This window comes from Perca fluviatilis, chromosome 16 (genome assembly GCF_010015445.1).
Source record: "Perca fluviatilis chromosome 16, GENO_Pfluv_1.0, whole genome shotgun sequence".
Taxonomy (NCBI): domain Eukaryota; kingdom Metazoa; phylum Chordata; class Actinopteri; order Perciformes; family Percidae; genus Perca; species Perca fluviatilis.
The window spans coordinates 36,663,704-36,685,623 of record NC_053127.1 but is presented as its reverse complement, the minus strand read 5'-3'; the positions used below and the strand labels follow the sequence as shown (position 1 = coordinate 36,685,623).

Here is a 21,920-nt window from a genome sequence, read left to right as displayed (position 1 = left end):
GATCATAGTTGTGTGTTTTTTGAGATTAACTTTCCTCTTGATCCTCCGCCCCTGAGAATTAGGGCACAAAGGCGGATTGAATCATGATGCTGCTGAGACGTTCGCTGCCTTGTTCGACCCATGTTTTCTGATGGGATGCAGTGATGCAGATGTTTTTATCCAGTCTTTTAATACTCAGTGTTTAACAATTTTAGATAAAATAGCACCTGTTAAATCAAGCATTATCCCTCATAAAAAATCCTGTCCTTGGATTGATGAAACAATCCAAAGTTTTAGGAGAGATTGTAGAAAAGTTGAACGTCTCTGGAAAACTACTAAACTTGTGGTTCATAGGATTCACCTTAAGGATCTAAGGGTTACTTTAAACGAGATGCTGAGAAAGGCCAGAACTTGTTTCTTTTCTCAGCTTATATCCTCAAATAAGCATAACCCCAGAATTTTATTTGACACCATTAATGCTTTAGTGTCTCCTTCTGGCCCACAAGCAAGTGTGTCTTCTAAATCGGACTGTGATGAATTCCTCCACTTCTTTGTGAATAAGATCAGAGATGTTAGGACCAACATCTTACCATCACTTCCTCAGAACTCTGCATGTGACTTGTCTCCCACTCATTTTTGGTCCACTTTTAAACCTGTGACACTGAATGACATCATTTCTCTGCTACAGACTTTGAAACCCTCATCTTGTCCTATGGATGTTGTCCCTACTGTGCTATTTGTACAAGCTTTTGACTCCATTGGCCCTTGCATTGTTGAGATGCTAAATACCTCACTTTTAACTGGTGTCGTTCCTAGTTTTTTTAAACATGCTGTTGTTAAGCCTGTACTTAAAAAGCCCACGTTGGATCCACTTCAACCTAAGAACTACAGGCCAATATCAAAACTACCTTTCATGTCAAAAATTTTAGAAAAAGTTGTAGCAGAGCAACTCACCCTTTTCTTAGAGAAGCACAAGCTGTTTGATAAATTCCAGTTTGGTTTCCGTAAAAGGCATTCTACGGAAACTGCACTTCTAAAAATCTCTAGTGATATTATGATGTCAGCTGATTCAAAGGATTTTACAGTTTTGGTCCTATTGGACCTTTCTTCTGCGTTTGACACTATCGATCATACCATTATGATAAATAGACTTCGTGATCTGGTTGGGATGTCTGGATCAGTTTTAAAATGGTTCTCATCCTACCTTTCTGGTAGACGTTTTAGTGTTCATGTTAATCAGATATTGTCTGAAACTGCAGAGTTGTCGTGTGGGATACCTCAGGGGTCTGTCTTGGGACCTATTCTGTTCCTCTTGTATATATTTCCTTTAGGACAGATAATTAGTCAATTTAGAGACATATCGTACCATCTCTATGCGGATGATATCCAACTTTACTGTTCTTTTAAGGAAACTGAGTTCTCCAAACTGTCATCTTTCATATACTGTTTGTCTAGTATCAAACAGTGGTTATGTGACAACTTTCTGCTTTTGAACTCAGAAAAAACAGAAACTCTAATTATTGCCCCTGAAAGTCGTATCCCTGAGATAAAGCATCATATTGGGGACTTATGCTTGTCTGTCCAGCCGAGTCTCAGGAGCTTAGGTGTGGTTTTTGACTCAGCTATGTCGTTGGATCACCACTCTAAATTATTAGTTAGGAACTGTTTCTTCCACCTGAGAAATATCTCTAAGTTAAGACCACTTGTCACTAAGGATGAATTAGAGATGATCATTCATGCTTTCATTTCTTCACGCTTAGATTACTGTAACAGTCTTTTTACTTGTCTGAGTAAGAATCAGCTTTATCGTCTCCAGACTGTTCAGAACTCTGCTGCAAGGCTTTTAATGCACATTAACAAAAGAGCACACATCACGCCTGTTTTAGCAGCACTTCACTGGTTACCAGTCCAGTATAGAATTCAATTTAAAATTCTTGTCATTACTTTCAGAGCCTTGCACGGTCAAGTTCCTTTCTACATCTCTGATTTGATACAGCTACATACCCCCACCCGTAGTCTGAGATCATTAGGTCAGATGCTATTAGTGGTTCCCCGCACTAATTTTAAAACTAGAGGGGATCGGTCATTCCAAGCAGTGGCTCCTAGGCTGTGGAATGACTTGCCTCTCGCTCTCACGTTGTGGATTCTGTCGAATCTTTTAAAAAGCAGCTGAAGACTCTGCTGTTCAAGCAGGCTTTTACTTAGTCGATGGGTTTTTTATGGTTGTTTGTTATATTTTCTATTTGTATTTCAATGTGCTCGTATTGTGACTTCTTGTGTTGAATTGCATTTCATTGTGAAGCACTTTGTGATTTTTATCTGTGAAAGGTGCTATACAAATACATTTTACTTACTTACTTACTTACTGGGGCTTGGGGGTCCGCGGAACTGGCCGGCTGCCATCTGCCGTAATAACTATTTACAGTTTGAATTTCGTCACGGCATGTATATCACAGATACCCTAAGGTCTTACAAAGCAAATTTTTCAATTTAATGTATTTTTGTGAATTTGAGGGTTTCGTTGGCTGCTAGTGTCCCTTCAATCCTATGGTTAGCTAAAGATCGCGGCTAGCTAGGTAGCTACACTTTCGGCATAACTATAGTATATTTACACTTTGAATTTCGTCACAGCATATATATCACAGCAACCCTAAGGTCTTACAAAGCTTAGCTAACACTTTGTCCGATTTCAATTTTATGCATTTTTGTGAATTTCAGATGTCTCATTAGGAAGAGGCAAGCTAGCTCTCATTGATAAGAGCTCCATCCAGCTCACTCGCAATTTATTTCCCCGATCGTTTGTTTAAATAACTGTTGAGTTTCTACGTGTTGTAGAAAAAAAAAAAAAAGATAAGTCAAAATACAGAGAATTACGCTGCAGCGGGCCTTGAGCATCTATTTCGCAGGCCCGCTGCAGCGTAATTCTCTGTATTTTGACTTATCATTTTTATTAATAAATCTTTGTGTTAACCTTTCACCTGGACCCCAGCCTCTCCTTCTTCAGAGATTCTGAAACACGTAGAAACTCAACATAACTCAACACACATATCCATTATAAGATTAACTGGAACCTGCGGTTAGAGATTGCGGGCGTAGCAAGCTCGCTGACCATGTTCTGACTCACACAAACTGGCCATTTAGCAGGAAAGGAAGAGGGGAGAGAGAGCAGAGAGCTGCAGGCCCTGGAGCAGACAAACAATGTATACAATTTCTGAGCTTTGCGTGACCTAGATTTAGAAGACTAAGCTGATCTCAGGTCAGTGGTGTAGCTTATGTAAATGTTGTCATGTCTGAGCATGTCTGTACATTTGGAAGTCTATCGTTAATGGACAGTGTGTGAGTCTAATGATAGTGTGTGAGTCTAATGATGGAAAGCCAAAAAAGAAAAGGGAAAGGTGGTGCTGAGAAAAAAAGGGATTGTGTTGTTGTGCTGTGTTTGTGTGTGTGTGTGTGTGTGTATGTGTGGTTTATCTGTGTTTTTTGCCCCCAACGGTGCCTTCCAGGCAGCGCTGCCTGGTAGGCACCATTGGGAGGCACTGGTTATTGTTAGGGTTAAGGTTAAGGTTAGGGTTAGGTGCCTTGAAGGCAGCGGTCGCAGCGCTGCCTGGAAGGAGCCGTTGGGGGCAAAAAACACCATTGAGCGTTTGTGTGTGTGTGCTTCGCTCATTGTAAACCAACCAATCAGCACACAGCTCATCTAAATATTCATGACCATACCATATAAGGGAGAAAACCTCTCGTTTCATTCCAGGACTGTTTCACAGGGTTGCATTAGGGTGCATAGAACAGCACCCGGGCTATTTTCAGCCCAACCAATGTTACATAAATTATCACAACAGTGTGAAATACCCTACATAATCATTCTATCACCCCTTTAAAATATAATTTGAAACTCTGAGCAGAGTAGAGCTTAGATCGGGCCCAAAAAATCAAGCCCGAGCCCATGCACGTTGTGTCCGAGCCCGGCCCGGCCCGACAAATTAACTGGAATTATGAGCCCGAGCCCGATTTCAACCAGACACTTTTTTAATCCGTGGGCCGTTATAACTGATGTTCTCATACAATTCAGAGTTGTTTGAACTGCAGAAATCTGTTTAAAATGAAACGTAAAAAAAAACTCAACGTAGGCTATTTCTCTGGGAGGGCTTGCCTCGCCCTCAGGGGGAGCCTATGCTTGGAGAAGTAACAAAAGAGGACGTTGAAGGCTGACTATCATCTTTTCTGCCACGGCGAGCCTGCTTCATGTGTCTGTTCATCATCCACTTCCGTTTTATCAGCTGTCATAGGCGAACAGCGGCCGCACTTAATGCACTCAACAAAGCAGACACATATGTTGTCACTTCCCACAACTTGTTTAAAATGGCTCCATACCTCCGACTTTCCTCCAAACTTGCTCAAAGGTAATTCTCCTGTTTTTCATTTTTTCTTTACATCCTCAAGCTCCATGTTGCACTTAAGCTCCACCATACAGCCAGCAGCCCCGGTGTGATGTGTGCGAGAGGAGGAGACTCCGCGCATGACACATGTTGCATTTTGTAACTGTAGTCCAACTTGTGTAACTTTTTGGACACATTTGTTACTTTGGCCTAAATATAGCCAGTTCTGATTATGGCATAGCTTTCTCCCCACCCAATTAGGCTACAGTAATGATAAAAAAAAAACACAAATGCTTGATCAAGGGCCCAGCCCAGCCCGGCCCGAGGATAGTGGCGGGAAATAACGGCCCGGCCCGACCCGGCCCAAAGTCGGGCCGGGCTCGGGTCAGGCCCGGGCTCGGGCTCGGGCAGAGAATCTAAACTCTAGAGCAGAGCAGTTTCAGTACTGTGTATCAAAAACGCCATTGCTGTGCATTGGACAGTGGGGAACTGTCAGGGCCCCACATATCTTAGATATTCCATAAAATAATATTTAAAAAGTCATCAGATGTAATTTTTTGTTTTGTCAATTCATAATTTGACAATCAACATCTAAACAAAACGTTTTTGAGGAAATAAACCCTTCAAGACTGCCATTTCAGTTTGTGTTGGAATATGAAAGTAAATGAATTGGTGACCTATCAGAATTTTGCTGCCTATGCTGTTGCTAGGAAGAAGATGTTGTGCTTTCAGCTCTGTGATTGGTGGTTCAGCTATACATTTACAGAGGGCCAAGCAATAGTTTTCAATGAGAGAGTACTTTCAAATGACAGTCCAATCATATCTTCGCAGCTTTTGAGAGGCATTTCGAGTTCAGCAATTAACGTTACACATGAACTTCATTTTCAAGTAATGCAATCATCATTGGTAAGTTAAAGCGTAACTCTCGCCAAAATGCAACCTAGGGTCTTTTTGTGAATTTACCCAAGTCAAACTTTCGTTTAAAAGCATAATTAGGACGGAAACACCACTTTTAACATTTACTGTTTCTTCGTTTTTCGGTCAAATGGCCTTTTGAATGGGAGTACTATTTTTAAAACACTAAGAAGGCTCGACACAACATGAAACTTTGCTCGAAGTATCACCAGGGTCTCTACACATGAACTTGAGCATTGAAAACATTGTTTGTGTACACAGTTTACTAAAAAGAAAGGTTTTGAACAACTCACTTTAGCAGTTGTTGTTTACGCTATCGGCCATCTTGTCAGTCAAAAAGTATTGATCTCTGAATGCGAATGAACGGACTCCAAAGGAGGAAATGTCATTCTATGAGGCTCCTTTTTCAACTACAAGGTCAATATTGTTTTTCACTAACGACAAAACAATAAATTATCCGGGCATTTATACGGAACTAAGCTTTAGGAGCTTTCCATCTTTACTCTCCTCCCTCGACTATTTTTGACTGGCTAGATGGACAGTGACCGGAAAAACAACAGCTCCTCTGTGTACACAAACAGAGCAAAGTTTCATGTTGTGTCGAGTCTTCTTTAGTTTCCGTCCTAATTATGCTTTTAAACTAAAGTTTGACTCAGGTACATTTACAAAAAGACCCTAGGTTGCATTTTGGCGAGAATTACGCTTTAAGAATCTAAAACTGATTTTATTCTGGCCACCGCTGCCACTGTTTTGTAAATGGTAAGGATTATTAGAAAAAACTTTCATCATGAAAATTACGGTCAATCTGTAAATTTAACGTTACCAACATTATGCACATTTACTGTAATTCTGCATAATGATTTTTCCAAAATAAATGGTAACATACATATATATTTAATTGGCAGCTGTGCTAATATATAATTATTATTATTATTATTATTTATAAAAAATATTGCTTGTTTGCGGTGGTGGGTTACAAAATGCAGTGATCACTGTTTACTGTCCATGTTTCTGAAGAGTCTGTTGCTGGTGGTAACTTAGCTGTGTGCGTGCTGTCATGATGTGTAGGCACATGAAACGTAGTTGGTTTTGTTTGGTAGGAGATTTCATGCGTTTTGCACCCCAGCCGGTTGTCACCATATCCCGCTGAAGTGCACACACACACAGCCTTTGTGAAGATGCTATTATTTGTAAGGAGATTTGCATTTCGCTTTAGAAATCAGCTGTTTTTTTGATAATACTCTCTCCACGCTGTTTGCTCTTTGCATTGTTAAAGCTGGACTAGAGTCGTAATCTTTGTTTAAGAGCTGGAATTGTCATACATAATGTTTGCAGTACTATAAGAGAGGACACAATAAGCTAGGTTGGTAGTTTTCTTTTTTTCCCAGACAAGGGAAGAGGGCCAAGGGTTAGCCTAAGAGTCACGGTTCGCTACTCCTGTCCAGGTGCAAGTTGTTTAAAAACTACTTTTTCCAAGACCTTGGAAATAAAAGGAAGTCAAGAAATAGCTCAACTGGCTCAGTAAGGAAATGTGGGCCGGACAGTCAGCATGGGGTAGAGGAAGGAAAACGTTTTACCTTAAAGCTATAGTGCGTAGTTTTTGTCTCCCTCATGAGGAATTCTAAGTAATGACAACAAAACTGTCGACACGTCCACATGATACAAGCCTTCCCAACCCCACCCCTCCTCCACGCAGTTGCTAGTAGCCAAGGAGGACACTTTCTGCGCGCAAAAGTCACCGGATGACACAATCTTCTGAGCATATTGGCAATGGCTTGAATGTAAAGGACGTTCAATAATATCAAAAAGTTACGCACTAGAGCTTGTCATGGTAAAAAAAATGTTACAGGGGGAAAACAATAAAATATGTGTTTTCTTCTAATTGAAAAGGCAGGCTGTTTATGTGGAAGAGGTTAGGATAATCTTAGTAGCTGCACAGCCACAAGAAACAGCATGAAAGTTATTGCATCTCTGGTAAATAAAGTTGTATAAGAACCTTTGAGGTGTAAGCTTGGATTGCTAAACAGTGTCGGAGATTTCACTTGTGGTTCACTTACTCTTAGTCTTTGTCATGTTAAATTAAATGTAATGTCATCAAACTCTCACACTGAAAGGAAACACATCAGGGACTTTGTGAATGTCACTGCACTCTTGAGCAGAGCTACAGTTCTGTAACAACTTTTCTGAATCAACACTTTTCATCACCATAATTCACTAAGTCCCCCAAACCTCTTTAAGTGGTTTGCCTTTATCTACAGCAGTGGCTCAGTACACCCCTTTGTCTTTGTAAATCTCTTTGTGTTCAGTCTCTGCCTTAACACTTGGCAGAACAGAGGCATATATCAAGAAACTGGATTTACTGCTGGTACAGATATGTCTGATAATGCCTATTACAGGACTTCAGTTTACACAGTTTGAAAGAAATATCTGCAGAAATATATCTGCTTTTCTATTCTGTGTTCAGGGGGGAATTGTGTTGTCATTGCAACTCCTTTTCTTGTGAGCTGAGTTTTAAGTTTGATGTGATGGGTGTCTGTGTGGCACCTCTTTGTGTACTCATGCACAGTGTGTAGGAAAAAAAGACAAGACCTGGAGAAGAATGCAACAAAAGCAGATGCTGCTAATGAAAAAAGCAGTGAAGCAGGCTAATTGAATAGGAACGCAGGGCTAAGGCTACTTTCGATTGCATTTGAGGAAAACAATGTGCGATTGGCGACCCTAGTGTCTTTTACACATCTCCATTTGCATAAGGTGCACTTCGGCAGAGCGTCTTTCTGGAATACAGATTAGCACCAAGACAACAGAGATAGAAGAGAGCTGTTTCGCCAGCCCAGGCGAGCTGGCACACATCATTTTTTGCACTCCTTGTTTCTTGCTTTTTTTCACCATCTCCTAATCTGATGCTGTTTTTTCTTTTCTTCCATCATGTCTGAACCTCAGGACATAAAGGGTTCATTTCTACTAGGCCACAGGCATGTACACTTAATGCTGAGGCTGCCAGGACTGTGTGCTTGAAAGCACAGATTCTTGGATTGCATATTATTATCCAGTGTTGCTTGGAAAACATTTGGCTCCAGAAAGCCCAAGTGTGTGTCCATAGCTGCTGATAGTTAAAGTTGTGCCATCATGCACCATAAGGACACTGTTTGGCAAACTTTAATGCTTGTGGAGGCCTCTGCCTGTGATTGTTTATAAGGTAAAGGGTCACACCCGTATGACTTTAGCTATTTGTTCACTTTCATGACAGCCCAGTATCAAAGTTTAATAAGCTAAATTAGCCTCCTAGTGGTGACTGATGAGGTGATGGCAGATCCGGTTGACATACGGGTGTCTGATGCCATTTAAATCAGATCTCTGCTACCACCTCAAACAGTGGCATAGCACTAATGACTTTGGACTGATGACTTGACACACTAGAAGAAATAGGGCTCAATTCACTTTTCATTTAATACATTACAAAAGATATTCTTTGTGGTATGACGCTTGAGTCCCCAAAAAACTTTGGATGGTTTAGATTTAATTGAAGGTGAATGGATCCTGAGCCTGCAGGGTACGTGTCATTTGTAAACAACAATGTGATGTATGAGCTATAATCATGCTGTTAAAAGCATAGCAGCAGCATCACACAAACTCTTTTCTGCCAGTGTCTGAAAAATGGATAAAATACAGTATCGTGACATTTTCTTTGGCAATACTGTATCAATACATGGACACCAAGATTTGATATTTTGTTATAAAAATTGCACATGAGAGTTTAACATTTTGGTACTAGAATACTAAAATCAGTTGCTTTTTTCATTTTGCTGCAATAAAATTGACGTGAGATTAACAAACAGAGAAATCTTATGACTATTTTTTATAGTATTTGCAAAACATGTAATTTGCAACATGAACATCCCCCCTTCGTCATCACCAACCACCCAGACAAAAATCAAGAAAATATGATAGTAACTTCAATATTAAAGACCATACAACGAAATAACAAAATAGACAATAAACTACATTGAGTGAGTGATGTCAGAGAGTGTGTGGTCAAGCAAGGAGGAGTGCGGCTGTGTGAGGGAAAAGCAAAAGGGCAAAGAGAGAGCAAAGACGATGTAAAGTGAGTTAACAATGAACAATAAAACAACAATCTTCATAAGACACGGTGGCTTCATCTGTTGTTAATACTGTCGTTAAAGTGAAGGGTGTTACCCTCGATAGAGCATTGGTCCTGGAGGGAATGTCTCCCCTGTGCTTCTTGACCATGGTCTGGGAGCCCGAAACAGGAAAGGTGGAACACGATAAAGTTGTAGGAACCAAGCAACTGGCCCGTTCCAAACAGGCACACACTCCAAAAGGAGTGTCTGTTTAAAATGGCAATAATATCGTATTGTGAAATAAGTATCATGATAATATTGTATCGTGAGACCTCTGGTGATTTCCACCCCTAGCAGACACATGATCAATCAACAAGCATACACTCTAAATGCACATACCTGCATGTACATGGCAGTCTCCACAGAGAAGCACGCTGTGCAATTATGAATGGCCTTCTCTTGACAGACAACTGTGCTTGGACTGGCTGCTTTCCCTCCCATGTTCGCTTGCTGCCTCCTTATCAAATTGGAAACAAGTATGAGAAATCATTGTCACTCAAATGGCAAGGCTGTGTCTGTTGACTACACTTACATAATGAATCCTCACTCCCACTCATGTGTACATATCTGGTGCTTGTTTGTACAGACAGCTGGCATTGACAGAGTGACTTGGGGGCTCTTGATTGGTGCCTACAGTGACAGAGGCCGCCCATCTTAATGCTTTCCCCATCTCCAAATTCCTCCGATGAGCGTGTGTTAACAGGAAGAAAAAGTGGCTGTGACTCGTGTTCCATATAATTCATAACCTGGGGAGCTCGGCTACATGAGCATCCTCAGAGAATGACAAGCTATGCAGAGTACAAGCCTTACTCATTTGCTTTGGCATTCGTTGCAAGGACTTTTGACACTTTCAGAATATTTCCTCTATCTTCATTACTGAGTGTACCATGGGACATAAGAGAGGCAGATCAGCATTCCCGTATGGAAAGCAACATGATTTAAGAATACTAATTTAGTCACATGTCATGTTGTTAATGCAAATGTGTTATTACCCCACCGTGGATGTTGCTGTGAGAGCCTCCATTAGTGTTTTCTTTATCTTCACATTGGCTCTGAGATTGTAACTGTTAAGTTGGTATCGGTACTGAACATCCATCAGTTTACAGACTGTTCAACTTTGACCTACCAAATGTGAACTTGACCTTAACTATTTAAGGAGTTATAGTAGTTTCAAGAAATCAGGCTGCCCTCACAATTATGCAAATGTATACAGCAAAGACCTCTGAAATTGAATCACCCTATAACACACTGTAAGTAGAAAGTTTATATTATCCATTGCCTTCGTTATTTTGTGTTTGCAAGTGTATCTTTGGGGATAGGAACAGGTACGACAACAACATATTTCTCTTTTAGAGTGAAAACAAAACACCTTTTCAGCATTCAACTTGCACCTGATAGACAAAACATTTGCAGGATGGTGGAAGCAGCAGCAAATATTTCACCTCGGAACCTGAGCAGCAACAATGACAGTGATGCAGTGTGCTTGAGGGGTGAAGTGATTGTCCTTTGCTTATTATGTGTATTGACAGTGGAATGAAAGTCACTGTTCCGCTGGCTCTCTAATGGTCTGAATCTAAATGTCTTTCGTAAATGTCTTTCATAGATGGCTCTTCTGCCCAAGATAGACGGTGCAGGCTTGCTTTTATTTCTTCTTTTTTCAGCCGCGCTGATGTTGTAGTCTGTAACCGTCACATGGTATTATCCACGTTGGTATGAGAGACACCATATTACAGTAATTAACCTCTTATTGAGTGTTTGAACACGTTTTCACCTTTCATCATAGCTTGTGAGAGTCCCTCTATCATTTATGCCTGGATGTTATCTAGTACCTGTATTAAAAGAATCATTCTGGTGAAACAGCCCTCCAAACAGATTTGTCATTGCACTACAGGGTCTGCATTCATTATTAAATCCACTACGGCCAATGCTCATTTGGTCAATCAAGAACACCTGATGAACAATCTGTTTATATGTAAGGTCTCCTGGAGGGCCTGAGCCTTGTCTCTGTGTAAATTGGACTGTGTGGGTGGCATACAAATAATTAACATCAATAGGTTGTCTCCACTGTAATTTACTGAAGAGGGAAGCAGAGATTTGTTTTGATCTTGTTTTTCTGACATCCTCTAGAGATGTACGTCACGGACACAGGTCAGAGGCTGATGGAGGGGCTGCAGTAGAAGGGGGAGGTGACAGGGAGGTACATGTGTGTGTGTGTGTGTGTGTGTGTGTGTGTGTGTGTGTGTGTGTGTGTGTGTGTGTGTGTGTGTTCAACGGCAGCCCAGCATGTGATGGTAGTGAGGATCCTGAGTAATCATCAGTGATGTGCCTCCTATCAGGCAAAGGCACACAGCAGCCAATATTTTTGCAGCATACTGATTTGTTATTGTGGAGGTTCACTTTAGCAACATGGCTGTTTGGTGTTGAACGAGGCTTGGAGAAACAATTGCATGCTGAGCTAAACCAAACACAGTGAGAGGGCCCATTGTTGTGTTCACAATAATATTCCATTTGCCTATGAAAACAGCCAGTCATGTGGCACAATTTCTAATATTAATTCTGGAGGCCAGCAGAAAAAGAGCATGTTCTTATTAACAGAAAGAGACCAGTCAATGTTACAAACTGAGACACAACACTAAAAATGTTGTTTTGTAGGAGGTAGTAATATTGTTTAGGGGATGTTTGGGCAAAAACTGAAACAAATACCGTTGAAGTTCACATCTCAGCATGACTTTCATTGCACTAACCCTTGTATCATCTCCCATCTAGTCTATATATCGACGATGTTCCACTTCCGGGATTGTTTACGGGATGTCCCTCATTTTAGGCCAGATGTCCGTCACCTTCCTCTTTCTTTGTGTTGGCGTTCTAAACTCCGGTGGATTTGTGAGGACTATGGTTAACTGCTCCTCAGATCTCTGCAGGCTAAATCCAGACAGCTAGCTAGACTATCTGTCCAATCAGAGTTTTCTGTTGTACGATTAAAACAACTTTTAAATATACACATGTTCCACCAAAACAAGTTCTTTCCCGAGGCTATTTTGCAGAGGCACTGTCATTGTGTTCGGGCTTAGCGCCACCCAAGACAATTGTGATTGGTTTAAAGAAATGCCAGTAAACCAGGAATGCTCTGTGGACTAGCCAGACCTTCCTCCACTCCCATCTCTCCCATCTAAACATCCAAACTCACTTTTCCATCCATTGAATGCCTGGGACATGGTAGAACAATAACTGATGATATTATATGACTGTACTGTTTTTATTAACTGTGATACAGTTTGACCCTTGATACCCTTAAGGTATCTTTTCAAACATTATTACATAGCTCAGCTCTTTAGTCACACAGTAGTTATATACTGTATTATGCAGATCAAGTCATATTGCTTGTAAACGTTTTTACGTATTGCAGTATTATTAACAATAACAAACAGAAAATATATCTTTGCCATTTAGGAAATTGTTACAATCATTTATAGTGTTTTTTTTTTACCAATGGTAACATCCATTTTAAGTTCAGAAGGTCAATTTTTTCAAACTTTTAAGCTGAGCAGAAGTTTTCTCACATAAGGGACCGTTCTGTATTTCTGGAATGGACCACTGGAGGAAAACAGGGGAGGGTCATGTCTTTTTATTCTTTGTTGAGGGGGGGGTCACCCAACTTTTGTATTCATAAAACAGAAAAATTTCAAAGTGGCTTGTTTGGTGCATATTTTTCCATGTAGCTCTTAGTCTCGACCCTCCTTTGCTACCAGATGGGTCTGACCCATGAGTTTGCTGTGGGGCAGGGGGAGCACTGTCCCCCTGGTGGCTGAAACCTGTAATTGCATTGTTCAAAAATGAGTGGAATAATTACATCGGCATGACCAGATATTTTTTAAATATCTTAAATAACACAAAACTAAATGTTGGTAGGTAATAGATCTGATTTCATATACTGCTTTAGTAAACATCATATTACCTGGCTGACGATGGGAGCAGCAGGACGTAAAAAAAGAAAATTACTGTTGCACTAGTCTGGACATCTTGCTGTGCCAACCGTACAATAAAGGTTTCCTAAATGCCATGTATATACATTTGATGTCATCTTACTAATTGATTGCAGGTTTTGTGTAGATTTGGACTTTTATACGTTTATTCCACTTTGTTTAAACGGCGAAGTGAAGAGGCCTCGTTCACCTGTTTGGAGCTGGCTGTTGAATGTGACGAACGTAGTATAGGCCTTGCTGGATACACCGTGACTCTATTTATGGATCTACTGATCGCTATGGATTACTTTTTTATTCATGTCATTGGATTACTGCAAAATACGGATCTTTTTTCTTAACATTTTATGGTGTGACTGTGCTTGGTTTCTGCGTTTGGAGAGGCATCTCAACAGACTGTAGGTCCAACACTGATTGTTCACTGTTACATTTTAGTTGAATTTAAGTGTCGGGGCATTCCGCCACCGTCTGTCTATTGCTTTCCAAGACAGCCGTGCTGCGATTGGATTTCATAAGGATGAATTGTTAAATTGTTACAATGTAATTTAAAATCTGCTTTAAAAATAAACATGTATGTTTTGAATATAATATTCAACTTCGGCAGCTTTACCTATGTGCTAAAACATACAATAACTGAGGAAGCCTAGTGATGAGTCCATAGCAACCAGTGTTGAATTTGTTATTACCCAGTGTCCTTTGTTGAATGGTCTCAATGTTTTATTGTTTTATTTCATGTGAATACTAGTTTACTAGAGGAGTAACTTAGTATTTGAAGTAATGCAGTAATGCATGAAGTGTGCATTTAGTTTCCATGCTTATTGTATTTCCACAACCATGTTAGTGAGTAAATCTACTGAAATGGCCCCCACACCATAACAGAGGAGTGGGATGTGTCAGATGAGAAAGCAGAGGTTAACTCATGTTTGTCATGGCTGTAAAAAAATCAAAGAGTGTCTGCACATCTCTGCCAAGTGCAAACTAGCACATAGGGCATTAATAAATTGTTGGGGAGAGTCATGCCTTTTTTTCAAATCATTTTGGAGGGTCATAGAAAAATTATTACTGGTGAGGAGAGGGTTAAGTCTATTTTGACTAAAGATCCCAAAACTCCTCTGGTGGCCCCTTAAATAAATAACAGTCCCTATACTCAACCTGAGCTAGGGTTAGGGTTGTCACTGGGACATGGATGCACACAGATGGCGAGAGAGGGGAGCTCAGTTTGTAATAGGAAGTCCCCCGGCAGCATAACTAAGAGCTGGTCCAAGGCAAACCTGGGCCAGCCCTAACTATAAGCTTTATCAAGGAGGAGAGTTTTAAGCTCTTAAATGTGGGGACTGACTGCCTCCAGAACTCTCCCATGGCTCCCATTCTACTTTTAGAGACTGTAGGAGTAAGTAACTAAGTAGAAGTAACTCTGCTTTCTGGGAGCGCAGTGCTCTAATGGGACTTCTAGAATTCAATGAAGATGGTGTTTCGCCGCATACATCTGCTGAGATTGTTGTTGATTTTCCTAATCCTACTACTTGTCACTCGAAATGTGTCACCGCTGCTGGTGTATGACCGCCTGACCCTTTTAAGTATCTGTAATTCTGCGGACAAAGTGCCAATCTACGGCTCTGGCGGACAGTCAAATATGCCGCCACCTTTCCTGGCGTCCATACGGGCTTCTCTACGGCATCAGCCCTGCCTGCTGCTCCGCAACAATCGCAGCAGGAGACACGGCAAGAGAGGCGGAGTTTGTGTCAGGCTCACATGCGATCCGGGCCATCTATGTGTTGGGTTTCCTGCGGAGTTCATCAGCTGCAGTCTGCGGCGTTCTTCGGTATACAGTTACCAGTGGCTCCGGTCGACTGTACCTGATTCAGGGTGCCCACCCTCCCCCCTGCTGGAACATGAAGGTCTCCAAGCACGGCTGCGTGCATGGGAATCTCCGCCCACTCAGTCGTTTCCCAACAAACTGAACGGCGTTCAATTCACATGGCGCTGATCAACACCAGATCACTCATGAATAAGACTTTTATCCTCAATGACTTTTTTTACGACCAATGCAAGAGCCTTTTTAACAACAGAACTCTGTGTTTGAAAAATGTCAGTCTTGTTTCAAATCACATCACAGCACTGAGTCTGCACTGTTGACAGGGACGGACTGGGGCTAAAAAACAGCCCTGGACTTTCTCCCAAATAGGCCCATCATCTGGCCATTCGCCCCTAGCCATGCGTGACAGACACTAGCCAGGATGTCCTGATACTATGCCACAATACTGTAGCCTATCAGACAAGGTATTCACAGCAAGTAACATCTCAAAACCAATGATGAGAATTGGGGTTGTGTTTATTAATGAAACCTTCAAATAAAAACAAAAATGTACAATGCCATTACATCTGCATTGAAAATAAAATACAAATAATGAAATGTCACTGGCTACAGAAACCCCAAATTACACAAACTTGTAATTATAAAACATAATTACTATATACTATATCTTATAACTATTCAAATATAATGTAAGCACATTTAAAAGTGCAGTAGGTAAGACATATAAAACTACCTTTCTGTCATATCTGCTGAAACTGACCCTATGTTCCAGTTGAACTACATGAAGCAGGTCATAAAAAAAAATCCAGCTCCTCTGGCACCAGCTACAGCCTGTAGTGCGATTTAGAAAAATCCACAGCTCCTTGTTCAGATGCACCAATCAAGGCCAGGGGGGGTGTCTAACTGTGTGTCAATCACTGCTCATGCACAAGCATTCATTCTCCCTCGTGGGGGGAGGGGCTTAAGAGACCGTTTTGGGCTTTAGCGAAAGAGGGGGAGGGACTGAGAAGTTGTCAATGTTCAAGTTTTGGATCTTCATAACCCTACCTACAGCACCTTTAATGTTGGGGAAGTAACAGTTTCTTGAGAAGGGCACTATTCTCAGCAACTCTGTCTATTATGAGGTCATTGTCAAGGGACATGAGGATGTCCTTCTCTGTAGCCATTAACATGAATGTTTCCAGGTGTTCCTGAGAAGTTCTGCTCCTTAAGCGATTCTTAATGTACTTCAGTACAGAGAAACTTCTCTCACAAGCTACCGGTGTCACAGGCAGAGTGAGAAGAAATTTGTAGCCTAAGCCAAGGATGTGATAGGCATCTGTCAGGAGGTTGTACCGTGTAAGAAGTTGGTAGCAACACACTGGGCATTCTTTGCAAGATTTGCAGGGGCTGTTTTTTATTTCTGCCTCTTCCCAAACATCTGGGTCATCCTCTGCTATCCTGACTTGGTACTGCTCAAAAACAGATTGTTTAAGACGTGGCCATTGGGCTGCCAGACACTTTAGCTCACTTTGCAAATTAGCAGGAGTTGCCCTGCTATCAAACTTGAGCAAGCATTTGCTCATCTCCTGAAATGCAGTATCAGGCAAGCCTGTTGAAGAAACTTCTGTAAAGTTTCTTGGATCAAGGAGAGCCAAGTCTGCATAGAGGGAACCATGGGTTAAAAAGCGCCTATGGATGCTCTCTGTGACTGTGTCCATCACCTGGTTATGAACTTGTGCTTCATAGGCACTGTTGGCATTTGTGAAGCTCTCATCACTTGCCTTCTCACCAGCCATCATCTTCGTTTTTCTCCTCCTCTTCTCAGGAAGCATTTCCTCCAGTTCAAGGTCACAATCCTCTTCAGACAGTGTTGTATTTGCCCACAGAACAAAAACATCAGCAGCTTTCTTCACTGACTCAAAATCTCTTGACATGTTCTTCAGAGCATCTTCAGTGGTCAGAACCATTCGGTGAGCAGACAAGATGTCTACACCATGTGTCTGCAGGTATTTTGAGAGTGGTGTTGTCACTTCAAAAATCCTAAGGAAAAGCTGAGCAGTTAGAACGGTTTCATATCTCATTAAACCCTCCAAGTACCCTTTGTTTTGGCGCCCTTGCGCTGTTTTGTTCAGGTTTTCCTGGCTCTGACACCTGTCCAGTGTCCTGAGGACGTCAATGTAGACACACTGGTCTGGCTTTCCAAAGGACCCAAAAATCCTCTTCAAAGCAACATCCTTGGCCCACCACCTTGTTTCTCCGATAATGGAAAGGCGCTTGTGTCGACTGTCCTGGCTTCCTTGCTCCCACACATTCATCCTTTGGTATGTCTCACAAAAAAAGACCGCAATATCATTCAATAGTGAAAACAATGATCCACTGGAGAGGGACACTTCAGTTGTGTCAGCCAGAACCAAGTTTAGCACATGTGCATAACACCATACATGCACTTGGTTTGGCGCTTTAGGGGACAACAGTGTGGAAAACCCTCTGTATTTTCCTTGCATATTTGATGCACCATCAGTGGCATTACTGACGCAGTTGCTGATTTCCAAGTTACATTTTTCAATCACATCTGCAAGCATCTGAACAAAATATTGTCCAGTAGATGCTTCACATTTCACCACTGCAAAAAGCCTTTCCTGTACTGTGTCTTTGACATACCTAAGAACTATAGAGCACTGCTCTTGGGATGTGATGTCTTGTTTTGTGTCAATCTGCACTGAAAACATCCCAGCTTCTGTAACCTCTTTTGCAATAGTCTCCTGATATGACTTTGATTACAGTTGTTTTTGACAGAAATGTCACAACAGAACCTCGACCTTTAGCCTGGGTTTGATGCATCATCTTGCTTTTTGCTATGCACTCTGTGAGATGTTCCTTCATGCATACGTCATATTTCCCAAGAAGAATGATAATGTCAGGGTTGCAGCAGGTGGACCCAAATGCAAGACTCTTCCAGCGAATGTGCAGAACAAACTCTTTATTTTGACTCGTACAACTAACAAACTCAAAATTACAAATGATCAGGACTTACACAGGACTGACAGGGAATGACGAACCGACAAGAGACAAAAGGAAACAGAGAGACTAAATACACAGGGTAACGAGGACTAACGAGGAACAGGAGGCACAACAGGTGAAACAAATCAGACAATCACAAGGGAGGGAAAACCAAGGACAGGAAGTAAACTAGACAAGACAAGGGAGACAAGACAGACTTCAAAATAAAACAGGAAACAGAACATAACAGAACCCACAACCATGACAGAACCCCTCCCACAAGGGACAGATCCCAGATGTCCCAAAAACCCAAAAAACAAAAGCCAACCCCGGGAGGGCGGAGGGGGACCGGAGGAGGGAGGAACGGACGAACAACCAAAAAGCCAAACGGAGCCAGGGAACGGAGAGGCCACGCGGGCCAGGGAACAGAGAAGGGCCCCAGGGAACTGAGAACACAGAGCACTGGGGGCACAGAGAACACAGAGAGCACTGGGGGCACCGGGAACACAGAGGGCCGGAGAGGTCAGGGGAAAACAGAGGGTCACTAGGGACAAGGAACATAGTAACTGGGAACAGAGGGTACATGGAACTAGACAGACGTGGACGGACTCAAACAACACAGACAGATGGGGAAGACTCGGACGGAATACATGCAGACACGGACGGGACAGACGCGGACAGGACGGACTCGGATGGGACAGGCACAGACGGGACGGACTGGGACAAAACAGACGCAGACAGGACAGACTCAGCCTCAGACAGGACGGGCTCAGACACAGACGAGGACAGAACAGACTCAGACAGGACAGACTCAGACGAGACAGACTGGGACAAAACAGACGAGGACAGAACAGACTCAGACGCAGGGAAAGCAATAGGGACACAAACAGTGAAAGGGACAGAGACGGGCACGGTGACAGGGACAAGGATGGGCACGGTGACAGGGACAAGGACGGGCACGGTGACAGGGACAAGGACGGGCATGGTGACAGGGACAAGGACGGGCACGGTGACAGGGACAAGGACGGGCACGGTGACAGGAACGGACACATGCACGGTGACAGGAACGGACACATGCACGGTGACAGGAACGGACACACATGCGGTGACAGGAACGGACACATGCACGGTGACAGGAACGGACACATGCACGGTGACAGGAACGGACACATGCACGGTGACAGGAACGGAGACAGGCACAGTGACAGGAACGGAGACAGGCACAGTGACAGGAACGGAGACAGGCACAGTGACAGGAACGGAGACAGGCACAGTGACAGGAACGGAGACAGGCACAGTCTTAGGGGCGGTCTCTGGGGCGCCGAAGACCGGCAATGTCCCAGGGGCGCCAGAAACCGGCAAAGTCGTAGAGGTGGTCCCAGAGTCCGACAAAGTCCCAGAGGCGGTCCCAGAGGCGGTCCCAGAGGCGGTCCCAGAGGCGGTCCCAGAGGCGGTCTCATGGGAGCCGGAGACCGGCAAAGTCACAGGGGTGCTGGGCATTGCTGGGACACTGGGCAGCTTGGGGACACTAGGGACACCAGAGGGCTCAGGGGCACTAGGGAGGCTGCCGGCTAGCAGGGAATCAGGAAGGCTGCTAGCCAGCCCGGAGTCAGGGGGACTGCTAGCCAGCCAGGGATCTGGGAGGTTGCTGGCTAGACTGGATTCAGGGAGATCGGTAGCTAGCTGGGACTCGGGGGAGCTGCTACCTAGCGGGGACTCGGGGGAGCTGCTACCTAGCGGGGACTCGGGGGAGCTGCTACCTAGCCTAGTGTCAGGGAGCATGCTGGCTAGACGAGGCTCGGGGAAAGTGCTAGCTAGCCGGGAGTCTGGGAAGGAGCTGTACGTCAGCCCAGAGGCAGGAGGGCTGCATGCCAGCCCAGGGACAGGAGAGCTGCCTGTCAGCTCAGAATCAGGAGAGCCGCACGTCGGCCCGGGGTCAGGAGAGCCGCACGTCGGCGGCGACTCTGGGCTGCTGCCCGTCAGCAGCAAATCTGGGCGGCTGCACGTCAGCGGCGAATCTGGGCGGCTGCACGTCAGCGGCGAATGGGCTGCAGGCGTGGCGTCGGGTGACTGGGCTGCAGGCGTGGCTGCAGGCGTGGCATCGGGCGACTGGGCTGCAGGCGTGGCGTCGGGCGACTGGGCTGCAGGCGTAGCTGCAGGCGTGGTGTCGGGCAACTGGGCTGCAGGCGTGGCGTCGGGCAACTGGGCTGCAGGCGTGGCGTCGGGCAACTGGGCTGCAGGCGTGGCGTCGGGCGACTGGGCTGCAGGCGTGGCTGCAGGCGTGGCGTCGGGCAACTGGGCTGCAGGCGTGGCGTCGGGCAACTGGGCTGCAGGCGTGGCTGCAGGCGTGGCGTCGGGCGACTGGGCTGCAGGCATTGCGTCGGGCAACTGGGCTGCAGGCGTGGCTGCAGGCACAGGAGCGGGCACAGGATGCCACGGAGGACCTCGCCGTTTCTGGGAACCTCGCTTCTTTCCAGCCGGTTTAAAGGCCAAACGTGTTCCCCAGAATGGAGACTCCTGTGATTCCTGGCCAGTGGTAGGACCAGGAGACAGTGACACAGCAGGCTGGGGTTCAGGACTAGGAGTAGCTGGCTGGAGGTGAAGCAGACCCACCCTAAGCCCCTGGCACACAGGCCTGAAGCCAGTAGATGCAGGGATAGGGTCAGGCTGAAGGCTAGCAGCCTCACAAACAGAGGCACTGGTGGGAACAACGAGGGACTGCAGCTTTCTATCCAGAGCAGAGAGCGCTCATACCAATGCAGCCATTTCCGGCACCTCCATCGTCCAGGGCTTTGCCGAAATGGCCCGTTTCATGAGAGAGCAAACAGCATGCTGGCACTCCCAATCTGTAGAGCTCAGGAGTTCCGCATAAAGCCTGCTGAGAGTGTACTCCACCTGGTGTAGCTCCTCCATGTGGACATCAGAGTCTGCTGGATCCATACTTTGGTCGGTTCGTACTGTCAGGGTTGCAGCAGGTGGACCCAAATGCAAGACTCTTCCAGCGAATGTGCAGAACAAACTCTTTATTTCGACTCGTACAACTAACAAACTCAAAATTACAAATGATCAGGACTTACACAGGACTGACAGGGAATGACGAACCGACAAGTGACAAAAGGAAACAGAGAGACTAAATACACAGGGTAACGAGGACTAACGAGGAACAGGAGGCACAACAGGTGAAACAAATCAGACAATCACAAGGGAGGGAAAAACAAGGACAGGAAGTAAACTAGACAAGACAAGGGAGACAAGACAGACTTCAAAATAAAACAGGAAACAGAACATAACAGAACCCACAACCATGACAGATAAGCTCTAAAAAATTCCTATGATCAATGCTCATGTCATCCAGAGTGTAAGCTGCTTCAGACTGTGTCCCTCTGTAGCTAAGTCCTCTCTTGCCAATGACCTTAACTATGATATACAACACGTTCCAACACCTGCCGTCTCTTCCGCACTTGATCTCTGTGGGCCACTACTTGGGGACCATGAAGCAGACTGGCTATATCAGCTTTTGATGCCCGTAAAAAATAAGCTTCAGCACACAGCCTGTGCATGTTGCTCCTTTCATGCTCCTCTATTTGTTGACTGACATGCTTCCAGTCCTGCATTCCATTTATGAAGGGATTTGTTTCACCTGGCTTGGCAAATGCTAAACAAACTGTACAATATAACATGTGATTCTCCCCACAGTATGTGAGCCATGTTGGTACCATCTTTACAAGTGAAC

At 44.0% G+C, this 21,920-nt stretch overlaps 1 protein-coding gene and 1 non-coding gene across 3 annotated transcripts in view; both read left to right on the top strand.

Annotated features, from left to right (window-relative positions):
* Positions 1-21,920, top strand: part of LOC120575647 (kin of IRRE-like protein 3) — a 363,304-nt gene that overhangs the window by 94,603 nt on the left and 246,781 nt on the right. The gene's annotated exons all lie outside the window — the stretch shown is intronic.
* LOC120544784 lies at positions 3,459-3,524 on the top strand. The gene has a single exon (XR_005636584.1). It is a non-coding gene; the product is annotated as a small nucleolar RNA SNORA17 (small nucleolar RNA).